Here is a 12,970-nt window from a genome sequence, read left to right on the forward strand (position 1 = left end):
AAAGATATATTTACAGATACCAGCAGTCTAGGGCAAACATCGCGTCCCATGAATTTTAGAACCGCACCTTGTCCATATTTTAGCACCGTGATAAATTATTAGACTTCAAGGATTGCTTCGATGCGCAGACACAACGTACAGTACCTTAGAATCTCGCACAGTCCGTATGTCGACGTCGTCGCGGCGAACAGCACGCTCCCACGTAATCCTACGTGAGTCTTTTGGGAACGAAAACACAAGCACTTTTGGCCCGTTGTCATAGTTTCCTCTACAGTTGGGCACGCAGCAGCGACCCATTGCTTGAACAGCAGGTCACGACACGCAAAGATTTAGGTATCACGATGACAAGCAATTTCCTAGCCAGAACTCACGAACGCAACAGCAATAAAACGCAGCAGCGCATGCTGACATGTCCGGCTACACGACTACGGAAGGGTGCAGAACTGGTTGAGGGAAGAAAGGAGACGTCTCAGTGTCGGGGGAATGCGGAGGGGTCAGCGGTCAAAGTGGCTGACGTCAGAGCGGGGGGAAAGGAAAGCGCGCAGGCCTTGAGAATTCTCAAACCCAGGAAAAGCAGAGAAGGCAGTGATGAGAGAAAAAAAAAAACCTTTAAAAAAAATTGCGAAGAGACGGGTTACTCGTGTAAGGTTTCTACAGGTGGTTTTTGTTTTTATTTTGTTCTCTCGAGCGCTGTATCTTTTAGTGGCACGAAGCGTCGCCCTTAAAGGGCCACTGCCCAGGGTACGGACATTTTTGAAAAACAAGCCCACTGCATAGATGAGGCATCGAAGATAACCTCTGCAAAATACTAGAGCCATGCGCGCCCCGAAAAGCTGCGAAAATTCAAATCAAAGCCTTCTCAGTTTTTTTTCTTCTATGCGAGCCCCCAAAACAAGGTTTTAATTAGTAGTGCAGCAGAGCCTTTCCCTCGCTCGCCCGCTTGACCGGTCCGCACAGACACCGCTTATCCTCCATGCATCTTGCGTACGCCTTGACTCCAATGAACGACATGGGCCTCGGAGTGGAGAAAAGACACATACAAACAGAACACAAACACATGAAGAAAAGCAAACGGGCGGTTGCCGGGCCCGCACTTCGCCGTATGTTTCGAACAGAACCGACTTCCGCCCCTCCGCTCGTGAAGCGGTGGGGAGGCCTAAAAAAAATGAAAAGGTGGCTCGTTAACTGGGAATGACAAACAGATGTATGAAAGGATGCGCTCGCTAACAAGTTTAGGTGGTCGAGCAGATCGCGCCTCTCGATCACTCAGTGTGCGGAGAAAATGCAAAAACCAAGAAAAGAATTCTATTGAAGGCGGGGCCATGACGTAGCCCCTGTGACGCACTCCACAGACACCACGCCTCCGGCTTACATCGGAGAAGGAAGGGGTGATTTTGCCTTGCCGAGCCTACTCGACGAGGAGCGGGAGAGAAGAATTTCGAGGAGGGAATGGAAGGAGAGGAGGCTCGCTCAAAGAGAGGTAGAGAGTGTCTGCTGCCCGGGGGTGGGCAGTGGCCCTTTAAGGGAACGCCCAAGCTGCCGGCTCCGTTGAATTAACCTTTTCTTCGTCGATAGAAATGTTCTGGGCGATTTGTGATTAGTATGTCTTCCTGATGGAGTGAAGGGTGGGGCCGCTCGCGATGGCGCTTGGACAAGTTGCGTTATCAATGGACTATCACTTGATGAAGAAGAAGTGCAAAGAATTCCTGCACGAAAACCAAGAATTGTATTTCTTCACCGATGCGTCGCTACAGACTGCCGCTAGCGAACATTAAGAAAGCTGCTGCAATGAACGCGACAGTAATAAACCTTTTGAAGCCTCTGGAGCAGTCACCGGAGGCTCGCCATGTTTATCAGCCAGTCGTGAAGTTCTGCACTGTGAAACCCAGAGTAATCTGCGCAGCACTTACGAAGACTGCTGGCGGATGTATACTAGCCGTTTGCCCGCACACAGCAGCCCTGGCTTTGTGAGGGTGCTGCACGGCAAGCCAATATGGCGGTTGCGCGCCATTCACCTTCATGCAGCCCCCGCCTTTCATACACAAACTGCATGTTTTGCCACGCTTAGCCCTTTTCTTTTCCTAACCCTTTCAACAAAACCGTGTATGTGTTGATTATCGCACTTATGCGCACGCTTACCCCCCCCCCCCCCTTCCCCCCCGTTCCCCTTAAAAATATCTGCTGGCGTACAACAGTCAATCTGCAGACCAAGCACCAAAACCGCAGCACATATCGCTCTGAATACAGGCTGGTATGTCCGGTTTGAGCTCCGTACCGGACTGGTCTGTCCGGTTTGAGCTTCTAACCGGGAATGGACTGTCCGGTATGAGCTCCGTACCGGAGCGGTCTGTCCGGTTTGGGATCGATACCGGACCGGTATGAACCGGTATAGCGATCAAACCGGACGGGTCTCGCCGGTATGAGAGTGATACCGGACCGGTATGAAACCGATATGTTCCGGTAAAATCCGGTTTGCCGCGATACCGGATTTTTCAATAGGGTACTCCATCATCATCACCATCATCATGGGACGGCAGATAGAGTGGTGTGTGGATGAGGTTAAAAAGTGTGCGTAGATGAGGTAGCCGAGGCTGCCAGTTATCATCAGCCTGACGACCTCCAATGCAGGACAAAGGTTTCCTCATCATCATCATCATCATGGAACGGCAGATAGAGTGGTGTGTCGATGAGGTTAAGAAGTACGCGTAGATGAGGTAGCCGCGGCTGCCAGTTATCATCAGCCTGACGACTTCCACTGCAGGACGTAGGTTTCTCCATCATCATCTTCATCATCAAGGGACGGCAGATAGAGTGGGGTGTGGATGAGGTTACGAAGTATGCATAGATGAGGTAGCCGCGGCTTCCAGTTATCATCAGCCTGACGACCTCCACTGCAGGACAAAGGTTTCTTCATCATCATCATGATCATCATGGGATGGCAGAGAGAGTGGTGTGTGGATGAGGTTAAGAAGTGTGCGTAGGTGAGGTAGCCGCGGCTGCCAGTTATCATCAGCCTGACGACTTCCACTGCAGGATGTAGGTTTCTCCATCATCATCATCATCATCATCGGATGGCAGATGGAGTGGTGTGTGGATGAGGTTAAGAAGTATGCGTAGATGAGGAAGTTGCGGCTGCCAGTTATCGTAAGCCTGACCACCTCCATCATCATCATCAGCCTAACTACGCCCACTGCAGGGCAAAGGCTTCTCGCATGTCTCTCCAATTAACCCTTTCCTGCGCCAGCCGCGACCACCATATTCCCGCAAATTTCTTAATCTCATCCCCCCACCTAATTTTCTGCCGCCCCTGCTACGTTTGCCTTCTCTTGGAATCCATTCCGTGACCCTTAAGGACCAGCGGTTATCTTGCCTTCGCATTGCATGCCCTGCCCAAGCCCACTTCTTCATCTTGATTTCAACTAGGATATCATTAACGCGCGTTTTTTCTCTCCCCCTCCGCCCGCTTCCGATCTCTTAACGTTACACCTATCATTTTCTTTCCATAGCTCGCTGCGTTGTCGTTAACTTAAGCTGAACCCTCTTCGTTAGCCTCCACGTTTCTGCCGCATAGGTGAGTACAGGTAAGATACACCTGTTGCATACTTTTCTCTTGAGGGATATTGGTAAATTGCCATTCGTGATCTGAGATAGCCTGCCATATGCGCTCCACGCCATTCTTATTCTTCTAGTTATTTCCCTCTCATGATCTGGATCAGCTGTCGCTACCCGCCCTAAATAGACATATTCTCCTACTACTTCCAGCACCTGGCTAGCAACTGCGAATTTCTGTTCCCTTGCTAGGCTGTTTAATGTTACTTTGGTTTTCTGCACGTTAATTGTTAGCCCCACCGTTCTGCTCTCCCTGTTCACTTCATTGATCATGCTTTGCAGTTCATGTCCTGAGTGACTTAGCAATGCAATGTCATCAGCGAATCGCAAATTACTTAGGTATTCTCCATTAACTCCTATTCCCAACTGTTCCCATTTCAGGCCCCGGAATACCTCCCGCAAACAGGCAGTGAATAGCATAGGCGAGATCGTGTCTCCACTGCAGGACAAATGTTTCTCCATCATACTCATCATCATCATCATGGGACGGCAGATAGAGTCAATCAATCAATCAATCTATCAATCAAACGTTTTTATTTTCATCACAAATTGATGAGGGTTGGTTCAGGCAAAAAGTGGAAACAACTTCCACTTGAAACAGCCTGAACCCCCCGTATACATGACTTGCAGCGCGGGGGGACACGTGTACAAAACAAAACAAAAAAAAGAACACGAATAAGATTTGCGTGTGAATTAAAGCGCAAAACATTTGGCACTTAAGCTGTACATACTAGTAATACAAAAAACATGTCAAGCAAAGGGGTCACTAGATCTCAAATATAAAAAAAAAGTGCGTCAAGTGATTAAAATGTGGTCTCAGGCACAAACAACATAAATAACATTACAATCGTAAACATATGTCCCGGATGTCTCTCTGATTGCAGGTGTCAATACAGACGTTGTTCAAGGTAAGCTTATTTAGCAGTGTTGGAACGCTATGGCGGAGCATTTGATGACCATATGTAGTGCGTGAAAAGGGGATCCACCAAAATTCAGGATTTCGTAGAGTATATGCTGGGTCATTTGGTTTTAGCGCGCACATGTCCAGAAAGCTGTCATGGGTATGGTGAAGGGATTTTTTATACCTTGTCGCTAAGTAATATTCGTAGAGCTTTGAAATTTTGAGGATATTGAGGCGGGTAAACAACTCATCCGTGTGAGCTCGGTATTCAGCGTTTGCAATAAAACGAATTGCTTTCTTTTGCACACGAAAAAGCTTTTGCATATTTGTTTCTGTGGTACTGCCCCAGACCAAAAAACAGTAACTGAGATAGGGCAAAAACAGTGCATTGTACACTATGAGTTTGATTGACACTGGTAAACAGGAGCGATATTTTGCAAGAACACCCGTGCATTTTGAAAGTTTAGATATAACATTGTCAATCTGAGCATTCCAACTCAAATTTTCGTGAAAAATAACTCCTAGTGCTTTAACAGAAGGTGAAACGTTTATAATGGAGTCTCCCATGCATAAATCAAAGTTTTTAGAAATTACACGTTGCCTAGGGTGGAATACGACTGCTTTTGTTTTTTGTATATTTATGATTAGAGAATTATGTTCACTCCAAGCCCTCAGTTTGTCTAGCGTACTGTTTACAACTGGAATTATTGAATCAGGAGTGTCGCCTTTAAAAAGCATAGTTTATCGTCTGCGTATATTATGTACTCTGGTGTGTTGTCGATGTTCGTGATGTCATTTATGTACAAAAGAAACAACAGCGGACCTAAAATGCTTCCCTGTGGAACGCCAGTTTTAACAGTCAAAAAAGATGAGGCCTGCTTTGTTATTACTACACATTGAAAGCGATGCTGCAAATACGACTTTATAAGAGACAGAGGAGTGCCCCAAATGCCTAGAATTTCCAATTTTCTTAATAAACGCTGGTGGTTAAGGCGGTCGAATGCCTTAGAAAAATCTATAAATATACCTAGACATATCTGTTTATTTTCAAAAGCACTCAAAATAATCTCTTTTTGCTTCAACAAGGCTGTTTCAGTAGACTTGCCCTCCAAAAATCCGTGCTGGTATGAAGAAAGTAAGGAAAATTTAGCGCAAAACTTTGTTAGTCTACTGTGGATAACCTTTTTTAAACCTTTAGAAAAAACTGGTAGGATGGAAATGGGCCTATAATTTGACATATTATTTTTGTCTCCACTTTTAAAAAGCACACTAACTTTAGAAATCTGCATTAATTTGGGAAACTGCCCAGAAAACAAAGCAAGGTTATATATGTAGGCACGTGCGGGAGCTACCAAACCGATAACATGTTTTACCGGTCCTATTTGAATGCCGTCAATATCACAGGCTTTACTGTTCTTGAAAGAGGTAAAAATGCTGCAAATTTCATGCTCATCAGTTGGTCCAAGAAAAATACTGTCAGTATTACGTCTTATATCTAGCCCCACGGTGTCATATGATGGCACATTTCCAACAATGTCTATGAAAAAGTTATTGAATGCTTCTGCCAATTCTGATCCTTGTATATGGTGCCCTTTATGAATTAATCCACTGACAGGAGGTACAGTTGATGCACGACAAAATAAATGATTAAGATTTTTCCAAACGTCGCTGCTTCCCTTACAGGCTTCAAATTTATCATGCAAGAATGCTCTTTTCTCGCGCTTTAAAAGAGCAGTCACCTTATTTCGATATTGTTTGTGTGGATGAGGTTGTGGATGAGGTTAAGAATATAGTGGTGTGTGGATGAGGTTAAGAAGTATGCGTAGGTGAGGTAGCCGCGGCTGCCAGTTATCATCACCCTGGCGACCTCCACTTCAGGACGATGGTTTCTCCATAATCATCATGGGACGGCAGATAGAGTGGTGTGTGGATGAGGTTAAGAAGTATGCATGGGTGAGGTAGCAGCGGCTGCCAGTTATCATCAGCCTGACGACTTCCACTGCAGGACGTAGGTTTCTCTATATCTCTCAAATTAACCCTGCCCTGTTTCAGCTGCGCCACCCTATCGCTGAAACATCCCCTCCGGCCAGCAAACTTTCTGCCGCCGTCTGCTACGCTTCCCATTACTTGGCTCCAGTCTGTTACCCTTTAGAGCTTCGGTTTCCTTGCCTCGGATTTCATTCCTGCTCACGCCCGTTTCTTCCTTTTTAGTTGGACTAGGATGTCATTAATTCGCATTTCATCCCTCACCCACTCTGCCTTCTTTGTCTTACGTTTTATATTTCATTATCTTTCCGTGGCTCGCTGCGCTGTCCTTAAGTTGAAACCTTCGCGATAGGCTCCATGTGTCAGCGACATAGGCAAGGACCGGCAAACTACAACTGTAACTTTTCGCTTGAGGTACAGTGGTAAACTGCCATTCATGATCTGAGAGATCCTGCTAAATGCGCTCCACCCCTTTTCTATTCTCTCGTGATCCGGGGTCACTACCTGCGCTAAATAAACATATTCTATTACTACTTCCAGCACCTAGCTACCAATTGCAAACAGCTGTTACCTTCCATGACTGCTGAACATTACTTTGATTTTCTTTATAAAATTTTTAAGCGCCGCCACTCTGTTCTGCCTGTCTAACTAAGTGCTCATGTTTTGCAGTTCATCTCCTGAGTGGCTTAGCAAGGCAATGTCATTAACGTATCGCAGATTACTAAGGTATGCTCCGTTAAGTCTTATCCCCATCTGTTCCAAATCCAGGCCTCTGAATACCTCCAGTAAACAGGCGGCGAATAAGAATGGCGAGATCGTGCCTGCCTGCCAGACATTCGTCTTTATTGGAATTTAATTGCTGTGTGCGGGGAGGACTATAGTAGTTATGCAAAAGCTATAGATATCTTACAGTATTTTTACATAAGACTCTTTTACAGCCTGATTCCGCAATGCCTACATGACTGCTGTAGTTTAGATTAAGTCAAATGCATTTTTGTAACCTATGAAGGCTATATATATAGGGGTTGATTATACTCTTCGGACTTCTCTATCACCCGATTGATAGTGTGAATATGGTCTATGGTCGAGCACCCTTTACCACAGCCAGCCTGATTATTTGGTAGATTGAAGTCTAAGGCTGTCCAGACCTTATTATGGATTACCTTAATAAATTCTTTATAGGCAACGGAAAGTAAGCTGATCAGTCTGAAATTTTTCAGATTCTCAAGGATTCCTATTTTATGGATTCCGATGACAATAATGTTCTTCCATGGTTCCGGTACACTCAACGTCACAAGCTATTGCGTCTACAAGGTGGCTAGTTTTTCTTGCACAGTTTCCCCTCCGTACGTTAATAGATCTGCTGTTACCTGACCCTCACCAGCTGCTTTCCCACTTCACATTGCTCCGAAAGCTTTCTTTACTTGCTCTTTTTTACTGGCAGGATGCTCTAGTGTAGTGTGTACTGCCTCCCTTATTAACCTCCCGATTACCAGAGAAAGACCTTCGAGGGGCGGGCGCTTTTCTGGGTAAAAACTTTTAGAGATAGCAATCGCTGTTTTTTAAGTGGTCGAATATGCCACTACAGCGTTTTCCATAGACGTCGAAGATTTATATTACTCTATTCCGCATGGAAACGTTCGTTGGTATATAGGGTTTAATGTCCCAAAGCGAATTAGGCTATGAGAGAAGCGTTATTCCGCATGGAAACATTCTCAAAGCTGTCCAAGAAAATATTACTGGCAGAGACGAGATGAGATTCCAGAACTCATCCGTGATCAGCATTGACAACTTTATCACCTTCCTTTATTCCACCTTAAATCTACAGCGATACCCGTCAAGGAAAATATTTTGTGCAGAAAGACAGCATTTGCATAGCGTCGGCAGTAGCTCCTGCGCTCTCTGACATAGACAGCCGCATCAAGGAAAACCTGACAGAAAAGGCAGTGCTCAAAATTCTAAGGTAAGTGGACGACTGCCTCATCACGTTAGATGCTCCATGGGAATGGAATACCGAAGGTTTGGTGCCTGAGAACGTGATGATATTTAGCGCGGAGTCAAAGGGTCTGAAGTTTACATGGAACTCCTTCAGGGTAACTGCATCCAGTTTTTGGATCCTCAAATCACCTTTGGTAAGTCCATTTCCAGTCTGCGTCACAATTACAACCCACTCACAAAGAAAGGCCTTCTTCCATACGAAAGAGCTCACTCCAAGCTGATAAAACATGGAATGGTAGCGGCACTTCACGGAGGAGCGCTGGACAACAGCTCATCGCACTTAAAAAAAACAGCTTCGAAACCCAGATCACCCCTATGGAGAAAACAGGATACACCCAGTCATCAGCAGTGCCACAGTGAGTCCTCGACAGAAGATAAAACGAAAAAGAAGACTTCGAGCCTGCCAGCTCCAAGACAGAGCTTGATGTCGTTCCTCATGATCATAAAATCTCGCACAACTTGAATGTAGGTCGATGATATGACATAAATGTTCTTATCTCCACCCCCAGCCGGCTATCTATCATTCGCAGTGTCCTGTCCAGGAATACGAGTCATTTATAAAGAAACATGAATAACGGTGCGTCGAATGCACTACCAACGTAGTGTATAGCCTCTCTTTATCCTGTGGTAGCATTTACATCGAACAAACGGGAAAGTGCATAAGCTAAGGACTTCGAGAACACGAGAGGACTTTGGAAAACAATGAATGGCGCCTCCTGACAGAGCATACTGTTAACCACAGGTTCAATAATTTGTTTAGGAGTACAACAGTTCTTGCACATGTAAGAACCAAGCTTAAGAGGGAAATTGTTGTGGCTGCTTCAGTTCTACTAATCTACAATGAGATAAGATTCCTAGGTGCACATGTGTGGAGCTGTTATATTTCTTTGTCTGCATTTGTGTTAACAATTCTGTGCTGTTTTTGCTGGGCCTAGCATTCGCCTCGATTATCGTTACCTTTTAACTTCGCTTTTTAACCTCCTTGTTGGGCCGTTTTGAATTATGGGTCCTTTACTTTTCTTGACACTGCTTTTCCAAAGAAGAGTAGATTTTAAGCACTGACCAGATTTAGTATGTTTGCCGCGTTTTTAGTTTTCTTGACACTACTTTCGCTAGGATATGTTTTCGGCAATTCTTTCGCTCCAACACATCTTTCAGAGCGCTTTTCCTAAGATATATGATAATGCACATACCCTCATTGTCCACCTCATGATTCTTCGCTTTTGCCTCCTGCTTTGGGGGGTCGATGTCTATCAGATTTAGATGTGATATTTCTGGGAACACTCTTGCTGGTGAACAACTGGCACGACGTGAGGACGTGAATTAAATTTTATCATCTTAGTGATTGCCCTCACTGGTATACGACCTGCCACCGCTGCATGTATGTGTTTATTTTGTATATTTTTTTGTAATGGCTTTTAAATAAGCCACAGGAATCTTCAGGCTATTTTCTTTAGCTTTTGGCCTGTGGCTTATTCTGAAGACTGTTTGCACTTTTCCGAAATAAAGTGAACCTTACTTATTATTACCGAAATGTAACTGCCGTCTTAAAGATAAACCAGCTGGAAGTTGCACCTTGTACATGCCGTATGTGCTTCTTCATTTTTGTCCTGCTTTTTCGCGCAAGCGCATACCTTTACCAGAGATGAACCAACTCGCCCAAGAAAAGTTTTAAGTGAACAAACTACAAAACGTTCCAACTCGACCCCCTAACGTGCATCTTCGTGCAGAAAAATTTCACCGCACATTTGGTAGATCTCGAATTACAAGCTAGCTTTTCGCACCGGATGGTGACTCTCCTACCAATCGAGAAGGAGGATTCGCCGCTCCACATTCTGAGCGTGTACCGCCTACTTAAAGCAAACAACGTAGCCTTCTCCACACTCCTCAGCAGAGATATTAGTGCACCTGGACGAGACCCGCTACTAGTAGTCGGAGAGATAAGCGCGCAGAGCCCCTCATGGGGCAGACACAGAGAGGATACACGAGGACAGAAGCTAGCGGAGGCTGCGTCCACGCTAGGCCTAGCCTTACACACAGACCCGGCGTGCTCCACGCGGATAGGCAACTCGGCGCAGCGGATCAGGTGTCACGACCTGACCTTCACAGAAAACGGGAGGCGGGTGGAGTGGACGAGTAAGGAGGAAACCTTCAGTAGCCACCACTGCCTGGCCAACATAACGATCCGCACGAAAACCCCTTACCAGACCGACGGGGCACAGTAGGCTGGCGGACTGGACGAAATTCAGAAATGAAAACTATGGGGATACTTTGGCAGACTAAAGTGCGCTAGGCGAAAGCCTTTATCGCGCTACTTCGACTACCAATGACTGCCTATGTTTCTTAAAGCTGCACCGCGTGGAAAACCTTTATCGCGCTACTTCGACTACCAATGACTGCCTATGTTTCTTAAAGCTGCACCGCGTGGAAAACCTTTATCGCGCTACTTCGACTGCCAATGACTGCCTATGTTTCTTAAAGCTGCACCGCGTGGGAGCCATCCTCCTCCAGTAGCTGCCCCACACCGACTGACGACGGAGCAGCGCTCGACGCAGCCGCGCCGACAGCTCCACCTCTCGATGAAGGTGACGACTGCCTATGTTTGTTACTAGAAGAGTGCGGTGAGGGGCTAGTTGGTAGGACATTATGAGAACAAATAATAACTGCGCGCAAAGGACGGGACAAGGGAAACAGAACCACATGGGACAGACGCAGACTAACAACTGATTTATTCTACCAACTCCTCTTTCCTTCAACAGCAAAGCGCATGCGCACCAACCACAAAACAAAAGCCACACTCATCTTGTGGAATCAAGAAACTCCAACTCCTTGCGGTACAGGTGTGCTTAAGCATCGCTAACGCATTTGTCAGTCCCTAATCTTGCGATTTCGAAGGCTTCGATAATTTTTCGTTCTTTCTTATCCCTCGAGCGTCCGATAATCTTAGTCCTGTCGAAAAGCGGATTACAATCTTTGTCATCATGCTTGCAAATATTACAATGCTTAGGCAGATGCTGCCCCCTTGAATCATCTAACGAATTGGCATGCTCTAATAATCTAATGTTGACGCAGCGGCCAGTTTGCCCAATGTACACCCTACCACAACTAAGGGGAATCTGATAAATTACATTCCATGTACACTGTACTTTATTGATTTATTTATTTATCATCATACCCACAGCGCCATTGTCTGACATTACAGTGGGGGTGTTGAAGAAAAAGTACACAAATTGCACCTCATGCAAGTGGTTATAAAAAAAAAAGATAACAATGAAATAGAATGAACACGGAATTATTATACATAAAAAATGTCACAGCATGGAAGAAAATGAATCATTTGATAGTATGGACACTACTTCCTCAGGCAGCTTGTTCCATTCCGAAACCGTTCTGGGAAAAAAAGACATTTTAAAAAGCTCAGTCTGGCATCTGTATTCTTTAACTTTAAGTGGATGATCTCTTCGTAAAGACACGTAATCAGGCTTGGCTATATATTTGGTTCTGTCTATTCCAGTTCTAGAATGAAATATATTATGAAATAATTTTAAACGCAGAACTTTCCTACGTTTTTGAAGTGAGTCCCAACCCAAAGATTTTTTCGCGGTCGTTACACTAAAATATCGCCCATAGTTATTGAAAACAAAACGAACAGCCAAATTCTGAACTCTTTCTAGCTTTTGAACGTCAAGAAAGGATTTCGGATCCCAGACTGTGCAAGCATACTCAACTATGCTTCTAACATTTGTATTATACAGCAGTTCTTTAGTCTTTAAAGGGAAAAGTTTAGCGTTACGTCGCAGGAAGCCTAAAACACGACAGGCTTTGTCAGTAACGAAATCCACGTGACGATGCCAAGACATTGAACTTGTTAAATATACACGAAGATATTTAAATTCCAACACTGAAAGCAGTCTGCTATAATTTATGTTATAAGTGAAAATATGGGGAAGCTTCTTTTAAGTGAAACACATATGTACAGATTTTTGTAAGTTAATATGCATTCCCCAGTTCTCACACTGTGGTTAATGCCACGCACTTATTCCTGTGGTTAATGCCACAAACAACCTTCTTTTGCTTCTCTTTTCTCGTCAAATTGCACAAACGCGACCGCTTGCAAGGTGCAGAAAAATGAGCTCAACGCCGAATTTTCCGGCGACCCTCTTCAGGCCGTGCGAGACCCTGTGAACATAGGGCATAACTTCATAATTCCGCCTCTCCTGTGCATCTGCCCCCCGAGGTTTTGAGTTTGGGCGACAGGACTTCAGCAGGGACTCAGCGACAGCCTGAAGTAGGGCCAGCGGAAAACCAGCAGACAGAAGGCGATCAATCTGAGCCTCAAAGCTAACCTGAACCTTACGTGGACAGAACTTGGCTAATGAATCCCTGAGGCAAGTTGATGCAATACCCCTCTTGACCAGCTTCGAATGGCACGAGTTAAAGGGAAGGAGTGCCTTTTTCGACCTAGGCATGCACGCC

The 12,970-nt window shown here is 45.2% G+C and overlaps 1 protein-coding gene across 19 annotated transcripts in view; it reads right to left on the minus strand.

The window, feature by feature from the left end:
* The window catches only part of LOC149325704 (polyamine-transporting ATPase 13A3-like), a 783,814-nt gene that overhangs the window by 314,436 nt on the left and 456,408 nt on the right, over positions 1 to 12,970 (minus strand). The gene's annotated exons all lie outside the window — the stretch shown is intronic.

The sequence above is a fragment of the Amblyomma mixtum genome, chromosome 10 (genome assembly GCF_055824585.1).
Source record: "Amblyomma mixtum isolate Tamu chromosome 10, ASM5582458v1, whole genome shotgun sequence".
Lineage (NCBI taxonomy): Eukaryota > Metazoa > Arthropoda > Arachnida > Ixodida > Ixodidae > Amblyomma > Amblyomma mixtum.